Source organism: Melopsittacus undulatus, chromosome 1 (assembly GCF_012275295.1).
Source record: "Melopsittacus undulatus isolate bMelUnd1 chromosome 1, bMelUnd1.mat.Z, whole genome shotgun sequence".
NCBI lineage: Eukaryota > Metazoa > Chordata > Aves > Psittaciformes > Psittaculidae > Melopsittacus > Melopsittacus undulatus.
The window spans coordinates 93,228,518-93,245,500 of record NC_047527.1 but is presented as its reverse complement, the minus strand read 5'-3'; the positions used below and the strand labels follow the sequence as shown (position 1 = coordinate 93,245,500).

At 36.9% G+C, this 16,983-nt stretch overlaps 1 protein-coding gene across 2 annotated transcripts in view; it reads right to left on the bottom strand.

The window, feature by feature from the left end:
• Positions 1-16,983, bottom strand: part of CDKAL1 (CDK5 regulatory subunit associated protein 1 like 1) — a 392,981-nt gene that overhangs the window by 279,964 nt on the left and 96,034 nt on the right. The window lies entirely within an intron of this gene.

Here is a 16,983-nt window from a genome sequence, read left to right as displayed (position 1 = left end):
TCAGAACAGAAGCATTTATGTAGCACCAGTCAGAAGGGACCAGTCACATCAAGTCTTCTGATGTTTACTTGAAAATCTTTATTTACTTCTAAATGTGCATTTACCAAAAGAAAGGTTAAGTAACTGTTTACTTAAAATCATATTGAGCATTTTCAAGCTTTTAACTGCTTGCCTTTGGCAGAGAAACATTTGTCTGGATATTAACTTGGAAAATTCCTTAGCTTTGATGCTACCTTAGCACCAAGTAGGAAACCAAAACACTAAGATTAAATGGCTTAACACTGTTCATTTTGTTAGTAATGTTTTGACTCACTTTCAATTCAACACTGAATATCAAGCCATCACTGAATCTTGAAACTACAGGAAGCCCTGAACAAAACTACCGGCTGCATACAAAATAGTGAAGATGCAAAACCTGCTTGTGTTCACTAAACGTTGAAGATCATCCATTAACACATTAACCCAACATGACTACTGCATTATAATGTGCAAACCAGTGAAGAAAAGCAGCACTGAATAATTTTAGCAGAGTTGCTAGGTGTGACATATTATGGGTTGCTCTACAAACTATCTTTCACAGTAGCATGCTGTGTCACAACCTCCTGGCAGACTTCTGTCAAACTAGAAACCTTGTAAATTCACATTTTCTCCAGCAATGTATGGATTCATGAAGTGTTTACTATTATGTTGGAACAGGCTAAGACATGTCATAACATTTTTCAGAAAAATTATCCAAAATACACAATTGCTTAGACAATTTCATACTCTTCAGCTTGCTCAAGCTGTCTCCAAGATGAATGCACGCAAGAAAGACCTCAACAAGTACAAAGATGCAACACTGAGTGTCTGGAGATCTCCAGCAAATGCAAATTTAATGAAGAGAGAAAAAAAAAAACACAACAAAAAAAACCCAAAACCAAACCGAAGCAAAACCCACACAAAAAGAAAAAAAAACTGCACAAAACAGACTGGTATCACACACGGTTCCACTACTCACAATTCTCACTTCGTACTCATAATATGGATTTATTTATAAACTACAGCTCAAATGAAATCTCACAAGATTACACAAATTTTAGTATTAAAGGAGATTACAGGTCATCCTACCAAATACCTGTGTTAGCACAAAAATGAGATATTTCAAATGAAAAAATAAATATCCTATACACAGGCAAGTGTGAAATAACAGGAAAGTTTATTATGCCCGTTGCCTCATATGTAACATCACTGCAGTTAATCCCTATAAAATACTTGATTATATTTTAGTGGGACTTTCAGGAAATCTTCAGACATTCATCATTGACAGCTGTATTGGTCCTCTACCTGCATGCTAAGGTGTATAATATAAATGCAGACCCTTTCACTTCTTCCTTGGTAATATTTCTGTGGATAAAGAACCATAATGAAATGCTAATTTATTACATTTTTTTTAGACAGGGAACCTAGCAACAAGTGTCTGAAATCTGTAATTCTTTTTTTTCTTTTTTAAGGGTTTTGCTAAAACTTCAGAGGTCACCTACTTCTACATATCCAAGTGAAAAAACAACCACTTCTTGCATTAGCTAAAAATGTCACATAGCACCATATGACACTCTGCTAGCTCGAAGGACAAAAATCACTACTTAAATAGTCTTAGAGACTCAACCTAATGCCTTGAGGCAAGACAATAAGACCTGTCTCCAGCAAACAATGCACACATCCCTAGGAAACTCTGCATCTGGTATAACCTGCTGCTAGCAACAGCCATCTCCATCTACTTGAAAACCTGCGAGCACTACAGAAGAAAAAGCTTTTATTCAAATCTTTTTATCCAAGGTAAAAAAAAATAAACAATGTTTCCCTTGACACATTAAATGGCATTTTAATGTTATTTCACAGCTTTAACATTTTGCCATATCTTCTGGGACTATAACTGGAGCAAGGGGGGAAAAAGTTAAGCTGAATATTCTCCATAATAAGCATTGCCTTCTTTTAACTTTCTTAAAGTTGTGCAGGTCTCCACAGAATAAAGAATTTTGTATACTGAGATTTTTTTGCTTTAAAATGCAATTAAGTGGAAATGTCAGAACTAAATTTTCAATCAGTCAATTTTCATTACACCCATAATACACTGTACAATCCATGAAACCCACCATAAATGAAAAACCATTGTAAGGAAATTATGGAAATTTTTGCTTCATTATTAAGCCGACACTTCTCTAAATATGCATTCCAGTACTATACTGTCACCTCCTTTTAGTATTGTTTAATGAGCCCTCCTCATATTAACAAAAGCCTACAAAAATTATCCTTCAAAAATCTAGTTAGCACAGCAACTGTATTAGAAAAGCCTTTATCTTTCAAAAACATGAATAGTGATGAGAATAATACCTCATGGAATCTAGTAGGTGGCAGGAACAAATACATCTTCCCTTTTAGATACCCTTTATATTTTCAACTACATGAACCTCACCTTGAACTTTCAATTTAATTGACTCGGGACACATTTTCTAGAAATACACTCTTCTAAAAAGTGCTTGTATAATACACATTTGAACAGACATTTCATTAGAGCAATTCTTTTTAAAAGAAATGAATTATTTGAGCTACTTCCTAAGTAATGGGTGAGTGTCCTGGGTTCAGCAGTAGCAGTCATTTTTTCTCCTTCTTGGTAGCTGGTGCAGTGCTGGGTTTTGACTTTCAGGCTGGGAACGGTTGCTGATAGCAAGTATGTTTTGAGTTACTGCTCAAATGTTTCATTTGTCCAAGGCCTTTTCTGAGCTCATGCTCTGCCAGGGAGGAGGGGAGGCCAGGAGGAAGGAGAGACAGGACACCTGACCCAAGCTAGCCAAAGAGGTATTCCATACCACAGTATGTCATGCGTGGGGAGGTAACTGGAAGTTGGCCGGAAGGGGGGGGAGTTAGCTCTCTTCCGGGCTGGGCTCGTTTCGGCGGGTGGTATCGTATTCTCTCTCCTTGTTTATTTCCTCTATCATTGTTTTTATTAGTGGTAGCAGTAGTGATTTGTGTTATACCTGGATTGGTTTTTATCTCAACCTGTGGGAGTTACATTCCTTCGGTTCTCCTCCCCATCACTCCAGGAGTGGGGAGGTGGGGGGGGAAAAGGGGTGTGTGGTACTGCGAGAGTCTGAGGTGGGGTTTTAAACCATGCAGGCTGTGCAGACTTGGTTTTAAACCAGGCAAGCTGTGTGGACTTGGTTTTAAACCACAACAGTGGGGAACAACAAAAAAAAAAAGAGAGAGAAAAAGGGGCATAAAAAAAAGGCCGCATACAGCAGAGGACTCATACAAGGTCTGTCCTGAGATTTTAGATTATGCTCCATTGCAATTCCATTGGATAGACATTGTCATTGCAATCATAAGTGTATTATCAATGAAATATGTTCAATGTATTTACAAAGCAAATGTGAGGATGCAACCAGGATGGGGAGAAACTTGTGCCTCACATGCATTTCTACTTGTGTTGCTAGGAACCAAACTGCAAAATTCTGCTCACAATTTTATGTCACATGTTGTTGCATGATTTCTTTACTTTTGATTTTTGGGCTCACAAAAAATTTGGTTGGTAACATGACAGAGATAAAGAAATATACTCTGGGCCTCCAGAAAAGTCCCCTGCAAGTGTTTGCTACATCAGCACTGTGTGTATGGCAAGAGTGCTGGATATCATGACAGCCAGTGCAGGAAGCTGCGGTACCACCTGCACCACTTTTTCATGACTCACAGTTACTGGGGTGGAATCACCACAGAAAAAGAGTTATGGAGTTCTCCCTGAGGTTCAAAACCAGGGAAAACAATAAAAATAAAGAAAAAAGTGAAAGCAAAAAAGATGGGTCATGACCAATGGAAAACAAACTGTGACATCAGAAGTAATTAGTAATTCACTCTTTGCTAGATAGAAGCAAGAGAAGTCAGATCATCACTGATCACCTGCTCATCAAGGTATCCCAGCAGCACAGGAAAGCATGGCAGGCATCTGAAATCAAAAGCTGTCTGTTCTGTAAGGAGCAGAGCTGACAAACTACAGGCTGGTCATCATGAAAGATACAATTTGCAAAGTGTTGTTCCTACTAGGCAGGTAACAATTGACCATACTCTCAAGTAAGTTTTTACACCAGTGAGCTATATCCACCAAACACAGTACTCCCTTGCCCATTACTGTACCAGCACAATCCCTGCAACGTTCACCTTAAGATGTATATAGTTAAATCTAATTGTGTAACGCACCAGCATATTCTATTCATGCCATTCTCACAGCTTCCTATTATACAAAATCCACAAGACCCCTTCTCAGGTATTTTAGAAAGGTGTGAAGCCATAAATCAATAGGAGATTTGTGTCTAGAAACACCTGAAGAAACGTTAGTATACATGAAGAAGTTCTGCTAAGGCAGCTCTAGCTGAATACAGTATGAGCTGGGTATATGATGAGATCAGGCAGCCAAAGGTTATAAAACATAAAATTGGAGGGATACTACTTCCCAGGCTGTAGAAATAATGATATGTCATCTCTGGGGAAAAAGAATTGCTATTTCACTACAGATTCAGATGTGTGAAAGATCTTCCAACCATCTCATCTGCTGAATTAATCAGTAGGAAGCCACAAGTTTTAAAGAGAGCCCAATATCCCTGGAATGAAAAGATAGTGCCTGTATAGCATCTGGAATACATTCTTGAAAATCCATAAAATCACAGCTATTTTCTGTTTGAAAAATTACAAATGGTAATTTAACTGCGGCTTTACAGGCTTTGAGCCAATCTAATGTCTCATTACTACCCAAAGGCTTGCTTCCAATCCTCCCTGTCTCTTATTACCACTCCTACCTTTCTCCAGTTACCCCTCCTCCTTCTCACTTCTGGCCATCTGGTATCACTCTTTTGCTCGAAGCTCTGCAGCTCACTGGAGCATTTCAGGGCCCCAGTGAACTCACTGACACAGAAGAAACCTACGGAGCTGGGTTTGGGGGTATTTTATCATTTTATTCCATTAAGTTAGCTCATGGGAGAAAGGCTACAGAGAGCCGAAACAGAGGTCAAGGGAAAGCTGTTGGGAAAGAAATGGAAAAACAGAAGACACATGGGAACTCCTTGTTTCATCAATGGTCAGTTTGACAAGTCTTATGAAACCTTGGAGGTCACAATATGCTGACCAGCATGACTGAATAAAAAGCAGAAAAAGATGTAAGAAACTCATACACATGCTTTTGAGGTTAGGGACAGCCCCATAGTCAAAGGCATGTGGAAAACCTGAGGAAAGCTTGTCAACATCATTAATTAGAGCAGAGCTATTTCAATCTACTTAGACCTGTCAGCTTCCTTGTATACTTCTACAGCTCTCAATTACCATATTTTCCTTGTGAGATATGTGAAGATGTAAAGTTAATTTGAGGATGCTTATGCTAATTACTGGAGTTTACTAAATTGCTCTTTGAGGACCAGTCTAACAAAGCAGCCCTCTAGTTACCATGCTGCATCCTATGAACTTGTCTCTTTGGTAAATCCATTAAGAAACAGGTATATACTCAAGGTGAAAAAATAAGGTGGCTATTCTCCTGAGAAAAGCAAGCAAGTCTTATCTGAAAATACTTCAAAAAGACATAAATGTTTGTTCCATCAGACTCCAAAGATGTAAAGATGTTCTCCAAGTAAAAATAAGCAAACAAAAGCATGAAAGTATCCTTCTCCAACAGAGCTTTTCACAGGAGGTGAAATGTCAGATCTCAGAATAACCCCAGGACTCAGATATTGCATATCAAATTATTCCCATATTTCTGAAAGGACATACCTGAGGAAGAAATGGTGTATTCTACCTACATTTGGATATTCACAGTATCTGTGTGAACAGACGTTACACTACTTGTATCTTATCCTCTCAGAAAAAAATGCATTTGAATGCACTACTCAAATTTCTGCTCTTCATAAATGCAACAGATCCATGCAGGCTCTTGCAGCTCATCACTCCAAAATGATGGGTTAGAGCAGCTTCCAAGCTACGGGGAATCTTCCCAACACAATTTATGGCATTAGCTGTAATATCTTGAACTGAATTTTGTCCTTTCTTTTTAGCTTCTAACACTGCTTTCCTCCTTGAAGTGCAAGCATTTTTGCATTCTTTCTCCTACTACAAAAGAGACTTCATTGTCTTCAAACTTGAAAATTTAATCAAATCTGAATTTATATTTGCATATATAGATGGACTGTTTAATCAGATATACTTGGTTTCAAAACCAGTGAAAGGAAATCTGTAAACTCACTTGGAAAAGGACATTAAACTTATGGTAGATTGAAGAAATGGAAATGAAAATCATTACAGTGAACTTTTAAATAACTCGTTTGACTCTTACCCTATTCTTCTGCTCTTTCTACATGTATTCCTGTAAGAATTTTAATATTCTATTGTATTATTTGTGGTGTATCTCTCCTGTATGCTTTGTTAACTGACCATTCATTCTACTTCACCTTTCTAGTTTTCCCACTCTTAGTTCATCATTTTAAAGATAAAAGAAGTGCAGTTTAGGGCATACTATTATTTCAATTAATTTGTGAAATATTACACTGCCTCTCAGCTTCCAAGTCCAGGCAGGCTTCAAGTTACATGCACATATAGCCAATGTTTGTAATATAAACCCTTGTTGATACAATGGCTAAAAAATGAAATTAGTGTTGAATGAAAATTAAGCAAACTGATTTTTTTCCTCGGAGGTACAGTGTGTTTCTCAGTAACAGAATACCTCCAAAATAAAAACCAGAATACCCTACAAAATGTTCTGGGAGCTATTATGAGCACTTTTCTTTCTTTTTTTTTTTTTAAGTATTTCACACCAGGAAAATTTTTCCATCAGTTAAAAAGGGCGAAAAATCAAAAAACGAAAGGGTGCAGAATTGACATGGTCTAAATACACAGAGCAGTACCTCATACTCACAATGTTGCCCTACCGACTCATCAGAACAAAACCCCTAGAGATCTCTATGCTGTACCTGACATGGGACATTTGGATAAAAAGTCAAGGATAACCAAGGAGCTAAGAGTCAACTCATTTTCTGTTGAACACCATCAGGACAGCTGAGGACAAAAAGTCACAGATACGAAGGGCAGCCAAAATTCTGATCATCTAGGCTTTTTGTTATTCAAAATCAGGTAGCTATGACTATTACATGAAAGGGAGAAAAAGTTATCTTCAAGAGCCACTAAATGCAGTTTTTATTATGTGTGCACAGAAGACTGCCAGAAACTATCCAACAAAGAAAAAGGGAACAAAAATCAGTGAGGCTATTTTTCAAACAGAAAGCTGCATTGACTGTTTCCATCATGGAAATGTTATGTGAGCAGCTACACTGTGTCTAGTTTTTGTCAAGAATTCTGCAATAGATAAGGACTATAGAATGACTGAATGAAACAGAAAGGAGTGACATAGAACAGAACAGAAACAAAAAAAGAGGCTTAGCTCCTCAATACTGGAACCTTCATTCTGTCCAAATTGCACTGTATCACTCATTTTTATTAACCTTTTTTTGTTTTTAATTTTATTAAACTCTTTCAGTAAAGCCTAGTGAGTTCTTCCTAATCCAAAGCCATGAGAACCATTTTATTTAATTCCTATTTATGATTGTAGTACCTGAATATCAATAGAAGTAACAAATTACATATTATATTGTCTCTTACACTGCTTAACCCTGGCTTCTTAGAATGAGGGAAATGTAGGCTGAAAGGACTTCTAGAGGTCACCTAGCCTAACCTCCTGCTCACAAGCAGACTATTGACAACATCATGGACTAACCAAGGCTAGAAAACTTGCTGTCACTTGTTACTTCCTCTGGTCCAGTCAAGAACAGCTTCGTTCCATAATCTTTGCAATTGCCCTTCAAGTAATTACAGGCCTCTGTCAGATTATCCACTAGCCTCCTATGTGCGCTCATAACAACCTAATCATTTTAGCAGCCCTCTAAAGGACCCGCTTGTCTCGCTGAGTCCCTCAACTGACCCACTAACCACAAAACACAAAATCAAGGTGAAGCCTCAACAGTTAAATAGGAACAAATGCCTTACCTCTATCTCTTGTTCCTGTATGTTTTATTCACAACTGAGTAACTCATGACAGTTGCGTCATGTTTCCTGGTCCTCCATCATACATCTCACATTCTTTGCAAAAGGCTACTTACCCAACAGCCTTATTCAATAGATTACAAAGCTGTGATAACTAACTCTTCATTAATAGCTTCCATTTGTTATTGTTTTATACCACACCTAAAAGAACGGTAAAGATGCAAACAGTTCTCCATGGACTACAGTTTGACACACATTTGTTGGACAGAAAAATCTGGTTTCTGTATTGTAGAAGCACTAAGATGCTCTACCACTCACAGAATCATCACAGATTCTGAAAGCAACAGACTCCTACACTGCTTTCACTTGACGCTTTACAAGGGCCTTGCACCACATGCCACAATACAAACTGAAGAGATTACTATTTTATTTTCTTCAGGGCTGAAGCTTTGAGTCTGTGGTTAAACGTACAGATTGAAAACTGTATGACAATTATTCAAGAAGCTAATCCTACTTCTGAAGAAATATTATTTTGTCTTTTTCTACTCAGGAATTTTTAAACATATTATCAAAACAAAAAAATAATAAATTCCCAGGTGACTTGAATGACAACTGCACTTTGCTTTTGCCTGTACAATCCCTGTACACAGTTGTCACTGATGCTTAAACATGGGAAGGCAGACGATGCTATTAGAAAGCAGGAAGCACAGAAGTGCATCAAAAGCACTGCAAGATGGCTTGAGTGCAAGATGGCTTTAGTGCACTCCTACTGTGAGGTGGGACCCAGAGTACCTGCATCTGCTCAGCACTAACAATTCATGCAGCACTCTTGCTTCCAATGTGGTTTAGGCTTTTTGATGTGTATGGCTGGGAAAACACTTGCATAAGGAGTGCCTATAAAATGAAGATACAAGCCGTAGAAGTAGCTCTGAGAAACTAATGCCAGTTTTGTCATCTAAATTAGCTCAAAATGTATTATTTAAAGAACTAAAAATTCTAACTTCTATCAGAGTTGAAAGGGTAATATATCTAAGCATATTAGCTTGCCTAAGAATGTTCCTAAAATAACCAAGATATCATTCAAATAGTTTTTGCAATAGATAATATTTTACAAATTTAATACACTGACAGGCATTTCATGGAGATATTAATAAATGCATGGGCTCATGAAAATTTTAGGTCACATGCATATCCGTAAGGTCAAAACAACTTAAAGGATTCAAACAACAAACACAGTTCCTATGTCTTAACACAACATTTCTAACAAACAACAATCCAATGTGGCCTGGATATAAATATATGCAACTGCATATAAACATATGCACTTGGATATAAACATATGTACACACACAACAATTAGTTTACTCTAAAAGCTCTATTTCCTTTTTGTTATCTTCTAAATTTCCCATAAACTTCAATTCTCACAGATTAATACCACCATTCTAGAGCACCTCTTTAGCTTTACATACACATAGAAGGAATATTGAAGAATAAGCACAGGAATGTCAGGAGAAAGGCCTCATTGCAGTATGCTATTGATCAGTGGCTTTCTAAAAATAGCAATCATGAGAGTAATGGGTAATTTTTTAAAGGTTGCATAGGACTTGCAAAATAAAATGAGTTAGGTGCTTTAAAGATAAAGTTTTCTTTAAATCTTTAACCTTTTTATCTCAGTCCAGTTTCTGATGAGATCACCCACAAGTCTGTACAGGAAATAGAAGCAGACTCCAGCTGTCTGTTCCTGGGGCTCTCAAACGTCCTTTGCATGAGAGATTCATGCTCTTATTAACGCTCTAATGAAAAAGGCCTTCAGTATTAAAGCCATCTCCCTGGACTTCAGGTGTATAGTAAATTCATGCAGAAGTTGTAACACTCAAGTTTCTCTACAACGTATAAACAGTTACTTATAATAATATCATCAACCTCTTCACACCTCTAAGCAATATTAATTGCTCAAGTAGCATTTCCTACACAACCACCTCATATTTTTAATTCCTTTCTATTTTTAATAAAATATACATCTCTGCAGACTAAAAGACACCTCACACCAGGAAACGATACTAAATAATGCAGTGCTCTGCATTAAGGTCACTTTATGCAGCTCAGAATTCTAGTGAATCCCACTGGAAATTATCATCTTGTTATGAAACCTTCGAAAAGAAATCCATCTGCTCCTACCAGGAGTTTCAAAGAAATTCTGTTCTACAGTAGGAGTTTCAAAGAAATTCTGTTCTACAGTTTTCAAACACTGCAGAATTTGAGAGGATAGGAGAAGTGCTAACTGTACAACTTACACCCCTGAAATTTGCTCTAAATGATTTCACACAGTTTTCTGCCAAATTTTCATAGCAACTCAACTATTTTTCAGACTTGGATTACATTAAGTGTATATTTTTTCTTTGAAATACTGCTTCATTAATAAACATAACATTTTTTCCTATCATAACTTATATACAAAGATTCAAAGTATTAAATAGGTAATTGAGTCTTTATTCTCAACAGTCTACACCCAGGAAGATCTTCCCCTGTCATCAAGCAGAAGTTTGGTTTTAAACAGGTGCCAGATGGAGTCAGAACTCTTCTTTTAAATAAAGCTCCATTTGGGAAATTGAGCACCACACTTACTGAAGCTCTTTTCAAAATCAGAAGCCCATTCATCAACTTTTCACACTCCTTGCTATTGGGCAACACAATCCAGGTTTCTCTACAACCCAGGGGAGTAAAGTGTGCTTTAAACTTGTCTAAGACAAAAAACTCTGTAGAATATAGGTCTGCCCATATAAGCAGAAGGTTGGTTAAATTCTTCAGTGAGGGACTGTAAGCATGAGCTTGTTACATTCTGCATTGCTGATACCAGCAGCTCAACCCTATGGAATATTTTTAAGGCACCTTAGATTTAATAATATAGAACACTAAGGAGTGAACACCTTAAGTTGCTTCCGTGATTTTAATAATCCCCTTTCCATAAAGCTACACAGTGCTGCACTGCTTACTTCCCCACACCTTCTTTTTTTTTGGAGGGGGCTGCTTTGTTTTGTTGTTAATTAAAACTCTTACCCTTTTATGTGGCCTGATTACGGAACAAGTGAAGGCCAGAGCTACTGATGACCTTCAGAAGACTTGAGAGCCTCCACTCCTGATGCACTTTCCTTAAAATGTTGTTAATAACTACATTCTCCCTCCCTACTCCCATGAGCATACCGAAAATGACTCTTACTTTCCACCTCTGTTCACAATATATATCAATTTATGGAATATCCACTTTACGATTTCTGCCAGTATTTGCCACTTTCTGAAAAAGCTATCAGATGTTACAAGGATGAGCATCTTCCCTCTGATGGGAATCAGGCAAGCTCAGACAAGGTCCTGTGTGTAAAGCAAGGTTAGCTTAAAGGGATATTGAACTATTATATTTATCTTCTGAATTATTTCCCTCCTTATGGAAACAAATGTATCTATAATAACATTAAGATGGATAAACTGTGTTTCCACCCAGTCTGAAATGCCTTCAGTAACAGAAAATCACAGTCAGTAACACAAATAACAAATCAGAAAACAATAACAGATTTGCTGCAGCCAGCTTATCTCAAACTGTGCCTCCAACAACTTTCACTTTAAGTAACCCAGAAGAAAAAGTAGATAAATATTTTACTATTCATACATTAGCTTTATCAATTTTAAAGTACAAAACCAGAGCATGTGTGGTGTTCACAATGAGTTATAATATTCAATAGGACTGCTCAAGCTCTAAAGGACATGAATAATTTGAGACCTCGCACATAACTCACAAAAGTTATAAATTTTAAAAAGCCAACCCCTTAATTTCATGTTCTGTATTCTAAATAGTGTTCATTTGACCTTGACATCAAAATGGGCAACTATACTCTCCATGTTTTCAGCACAGTGCACACTTTAACATTTTACAAACTATACCCACTGTATTGGTATTGAGCATCCTGATATTGAAGAATTTGCAACATATTCATTGGCTTTACTACTAACACAACCCAGAATAATTTAATTTTTATTATATTTTTTCCTGCAAAACTGGACATAATAAAAGGTATACATAACTTGAAAAGAAACTGTTCAAGGTACCAACAGTTTCCCCAGAACAGAATTTGCTGCCTGGTACTACAAAAGGAAATATAGTGTTAATTCAGCTAAATCATCAGTGAGGCTATGGACTATAGACAGCTTCTACCCAGCCATCATCTTCCAGAATTTATCCAATCCTTACCACACACTTAAATTCCTAATTGCATCACTGAATGTGCTCGGAAGCAGTTTGAAAGCATATATTCTCTTTCTGCTGTTCTCAGACTCCCCAGCTATATGTACCTTTCCTGGCAGTGTTCAAGACCAGGTTGGATGAAGCTTTGGGTGATACGATTTAGTGTGAGGTGTCCCTGCCCATAGCAAGGGGGGTTGGAATTTGATGATCTTAAGGTCCTTTCCAACCCTAACTATTCTATGATTCTATGATTCTATAGATGCAGCACTCCACCTGCCACAGGACCATTGGCCAATATTTCAGAAAGACCAGAATACCGGACTGGCAGTTCTGTACAAGCCCAAGCAACACTGGATGCTTTTTCCATGATTATCAACAACAGTTTCCTCTACGAACTATAAATCATGCTCTCCTACCTTTTGCTTACCATACAGTGGACTTTAGGATAAAGAGAGCTTCTGATTAAATCAACAGGCTGGAGCATCATACTTCACTGTTGTTATTGTTTAATATTAACCCAACATTAGCATGCTCCTGGCCTGAGCAAATTTTCTCAGCATTCCAAGATTTGTTAAATTTATCATCCATCAGTTATCAGCACAGACCACAGTGTTTAAAAGAGATAGCAGGTTTATACACTCTCTATAAATATGTATAGGATACACTAAGTATGTATAATAACTACACAACCTTAGTGCCAGTTCAAAATCAGTAGGATCTCTCTTTTTACTTCTAGTGTACATAGCCTTAACCTTATTCATAGATTCCCCACCATATTCCATTCATATTCCTCACTATAGATATTCCCTTAATAACATTAGATTCTCTTTGCCAAAAAACTAATTACATAACCCTCAATATTGTACCACTTTCCATTCCCCCCATCTCCTACATATATCTAAATAAAGCTGCCTTAACATCACCTTATTAGACCTTTATTCCATATTCCCTACCCTTCTTGATTAGAAAATGGTGGACTAGGTGAGAAACTATTTCCTCACATCTCAAATGTAAATTTATCTTCTCCAATAAGTTCACCTCTTTCTGTAGATCTTTCTGAAAATTAAACTCATTATTTGGATGATGTCCAACAAAGACAATAAGCTTCACACCGTCATTCATCCTTACCAAACTATCAGTCTGAAATCCATTTATGATTTCATCTTTATCCAACACAGTCAGTTCAAAAATAAATATAAACTCGTTTAGGGTAGAACAACATTTATGACAAAAAATACGCATTTAAATGTGATGTTTAAAGATTGCCAAAAAACACTGTTCAGTTCCGAAGCCAGATGAACAGTCCAAACAGGTCAGAGGGACAAATAGTTGCGTAGGAAGGCACCTTGTTACACTGAACTTCCATTTGTCAAGGAAATCTTACACCAGCAGAAATTGCCCATCTGTTGCACATAAAAATAGCAAAACCAGTTTGTTTGCATTCCCAGTAACAGCTAAGCAATGGGGAGGGAGCGAGATACAACTCTGTTTACAAGCAGCCTTCCAGGAAGAGTAAAGTAGAAGTTACTTGAAGTCGACAAGGACTCCTCACCACTGACAGCGGGAGGGAAGCGTGGGAGGGAAGGACAGCCTCCCAGTTTTACTGAAATCACCAGAGTTTGCTATCATAACAGCATGAAAATAGAGAAATGGGGTCTTACCATAGTCAGTGCAAGAATTAAATCAAGAAATATCATACGGTCACATTATATGAATTTAAGAAATTCTCATAAAATCATCACAGATCATGGCTTTACTTGAAGACAGAACATCTTTCTCTTTAGGTAGCAGAGGAGCTACTGTTTGTCCAAGGTTTAAAAACCAAGTGTTCTTTGTAAAGTACAAAACTAATGGCATTACAGGCTGATAATTCAGTCGCTTTTCTTCAACTCCTTAACAAGTCATTTGCTTTGCAAGAAAAATCTGATTTTTGCCTAAAAAATAAGTGCACAAGAAGCTAACTGGCTAAATATTTTTAGCTATTTCCAATGCACATCTCACAGGCACTGTTTACAAAACATTCCAAAGACATTATAGAATTTCACAAGAAACACAAACACCACTGTATGGTATGGAGACTTTTTAAGCAGTAGCTAGAAGCAACAGAGCAACAGTTTCTAATTACCTGCTTAAAAAAAAAGCACACAACACTTGAATTAACATGGGTATGTAAGCCCCAATCACATTTTTGTTACTTCTGTTATCCCAAACCATAGTTTCAATTAATGATTTAATGTACTCAAACAGCCAACACAACGTTTATGACTCAGTATTCTACAAAATCCATAACCTTTCCTGCAGCAGGGTAATTATAACACTATTAGTTCATGCTACTCCTCTCAGAGACCTGTGGTTGTTGAAGCAGGGTTTCAGACATTATTACTTCCACAAAGATTTCTGATAGAGTGAACTTATCTCAAGGAGAAGTAAAAAATGGAAAGCCAGTCCATATAGACCAGAGAATTTTAACTCTTGTAAATGTAAGCTTCTGGAAAATTTGGTCTTGTTTCTATCAAAACAGTATTTACAATAAACTGAGTGTGCGGAATAGGCTAAAAACTCATGACAGACATCAGATGATTTTGAACCATAGTTAGGAAGGTCAAGGTTTGATCCTGAACTCTACTATTAGAAAACAGCATTATCAAAACAAAACCTCCTCCATATCAAAACAACAGATCACTAACAAGTATTGCTCACAAACCAAGAATTGAGCTTTAAGAAATCTATGGAAGCATGAAGATATCATCACATTAAAGAAGAATTCATGGCATATGTAAAGCTTTAGATACAAAAAGTACTAGACACTAAAAATCTTCCTTTTGCAGTATTTATCTGCATTGCTACTTTCATGTGTGTAACCAGTGAGGGAGGGAAAGTAACTTTTCCACTCACATTATCTGATTTTGAAAAAGTATAGCATGCTACATACCTGAAAGATATACAGCAGAAGCTGAAATAAGAATTTCTAGTTTTCCAAAAAGGTCTTTTAAACAACCAGAAATCAATTGGTTTATTATTCTGAATTGCAGATTTTTAGCATTTGTGTTCTTTTTCTGACCTGTGATACATTAGGATTGTATTGTCGTAGAAACTAACTTCTGTCAATTTGATTTAGAACTGAGGCCTCACAGGTGAAGCTTTATATAGGCTTTGACTGATGGGATCTTGGCTGAATAATTCACATAAGCTAGGTCAAATTCCTTACCTCACAACAAGGTGGATCTGTTTGTGCTAAACAGTTCAGCAGTTTGCAATAGTACTAGGGAGGGGGGCAACAGTATACCTTGGCTGCATGGTGGACAGCTTCTGAAATGCTGCTTACCAGCTCACAGCTGGAGACATTTACATGTGAAAGTCACGGTGAGCTGGGAACCCTTTTATCAGACTAAAGATAAACCAAGAACAGATTTACAAAATACTCTTCTACTCTGCATCATGAAATCTTAAGTGTAAATAAAACTGCTGTCCATCAGATATCCTCTCAACAGTACCATATACATTAGTTAGCCTCAGGGGAAAAAAATCTGAGATCAACCTCAAGTGGTAAAAAAACATACAAGGTCATGTCACTGTGTACTTGCATGTTTAGTGTGCACTTACGTTGAACACACAATTATCTGATTTATTATCTTAAGTTTATTAGCCAAATTTAGGAGACCTTGAACTCTTTCTGAACTAATTAAGGGCAACTACTTTATTTGAATTGTGTTGCTTCTTACTTGTTCTCCTTCCCCTTAAAAACAGTGTCTCAAATACTCATCAGATGAAAGGACTGACATATAAAAAACCCTGAGTGAGCAAGCAAAACAAACAAAGGCCTTTGTAATTCTGTGTACAGAGCCTATCTACAGAGATACAGCTTGTGTAGCTACCAAATACCTCCTGTAACAGTGCATTTTATACCCTCAACATTCTAAATTTGCAGGGAAGATGAACATTAACACCTTTAAATTTTCCTTTTCCAGTAGCAATAGAGTATGTCTAGGTAATACACAATTTCTTTCACAAAAATTTTCAAGTGTTCTTTCAAATACTAAGTCTTCATACCCATCTGGTTAGTTATTATCCAGTTCTTACAGTGACACATATCTAGACAGAAACTGAAGCAGGCTGAAGGGGCAATAAACACAGAACTATTATACCTGAAGTCTTCAGTGCAGATCCTTTAATCTACCTAAGTTAACAGTGTTCTTTGTTAACGCATCTGATTCCATTCCACCCCCCTGAAACATTTAATTCATTTCTACACTGAAGGAACAAAAAAATTAAAAAATCCTTATCTTCAATCCAAAGAAGCTATTGCTCTACATTAATGAAGGATTATTGATACAAAACACAGTATCATGGCACACAGAAATATGTGCTGATAGTTAGATGAAAAACCATCTCAAGCATATCTCATACTAAGTGATTTGCTATGCTGACTTTGATAAAGATGATCTAACTATTAAGTAAAAAGTAAAAGTAAGACTATTTAACTTATTAAATGAAAGCTTAAACTCAGAGGAGACCTCTTGTTTAACCATTTTTCATGAAAAATACATATTTAAAAAGACTTGAGCATTGCAAGTCACTCATTCTGCATTGTCTTTTCTCTTTGTTCCCCATTCCCAACAGCGAGATTGTATGAACATCTGCAAAGAACAATTTGGGCATTTTTGCTGAAAGTTCACTATTTTATTGGTTTACTTTTGAATTTCTTT